The sequence below is a fragment of the Nomascus leucogenys genome, chromosome X (genome assembly GCF_006542625.1).
Source record: "Nomascus leucogenys isolate Asia chromosome X, Asia_NLE_v1, whole genome shotgun sequence".
NCBI classification, from domain to species: domain Eukaryota; kingdom Metazoa; phylum Chordata; class Mammalia; order Primates; family Hylobatidae; genus Nomascus; species Nomascus leucogenys.
In genome coordinates, this window is record NC_044406.1 from 15,739,290 (window position 1) to 15,740,525 (window position 1,236).

The window sequence follows — 1,236 nt, forward strand, 5'->3', positions numbered from 1 at the left end:
GCTCCAGGAATTGGTAAAGAGCTTCCAGGTTCAGCAGACGGGAGGACCGCTGGCCAGGGCCTTTGGTATGCTGCTTCAGTGAGGGGCTCCACTGCCGCCACCCTGCTTGCTGCCTTCCTGGGTGCCACTCCCCCAGTGAGTCCAATAGGACATGCTCCTCTCAGGCTCTTGAATGCTGCTCTGAGCAGTGTCACCCTTTACACTAGAAAGCTGTCAGAAACTATGGGGGAAAAAACAAAACAAAACAAAAAGGAAATAGAGGAGGTGCTAGAAGAGGAGGAAGAAAATTATGTGGTGGAGAACATTGTCGACTGTAACTGGTAGAAGGCAAAGTGGAGCACCTCCTAAAGTGGAAGAGTTTCTCAGATGAGGATGACTCTTGGGAGCCAGAAGAGAACCTGGATTGCACGACCTCATTGCTGAGTTTCTACAGTCACAGAAAATAGCACCTGAGACAGACAGATCAGAAAGAGGCAAGTGCAAAGCTCATTCTCATTCTGAGTGTAAGGGAGAGGAGAGCAAACCAGAGAAGAAAGAAGAGTCAGAAAAGCCACGAGGCTTTGCTGGGCTTTGGAGCTGAGCAGATTATTGGAGCTACAGACTCCAGCAGAGAGCTCACGTTCCTGATGAAATGGGAAAACTCTGATGAGGCTGACCTGGTCCCTGTCAAGGAAGCCAATGTCAAGTGGCCACAGGTTGTCATATCCTTCTATGAGGAAAGGCTGATGTGGGCATTCCTACCTCAGGAGGGCAATGACAAAAAAAGATGGCAAGAATTACTTCTCCTCAGCACCAGCCCCTGTCAAATCTGGCTGGGAGTTTCAAGTGGAGAGAGAAGGAGTTAAGACTTGTGTTGACATCACAGAGGTGGCTTGAGAAGATGTCCTTTGAAGAGCCAGTATAGTCTCTGTGTCCTGCAGCAGGCCAAGTGCTTCAAAACTGTTCCAAGCTGTGTAGCTTGCACATGGTTCCAGTGGAGGGGAAGAGGGATAAGTGTTTCAAGGCAACCTTTGTTGCACTTTGCTGAGAAAAGCAAAGGGCTTTCTATGAAGGACAAAACTTGCAGAATTGGGTGTGTGAGAGAGCAAAAAGATACTGTAGATCCTCAAAGAGCATCTCCACAACCCTCAGCCTTCTTCCCAATAATGTCAACTCTGCATTTTTAGAGTGTAGCATTAGGTAGTTTTTGGCTATTACTGGTGTATGCTTTGGGGGAGGGAGAGATGGAGTGGGGAG

At 48.4% G+C, this 1,236-nt stretch overlaps 1 pseudogene; it reads left to right on the forward strand.

Moving 5' to 3' along the window:
- The first annotated feature begins 222 nt into the window (after positions 1-222).
- Positions 223-845, forward strand: LOC100588584 (annotated as a pseudogene).
- Positions 846-1,236: the final 391 nt, after the last annotated feature.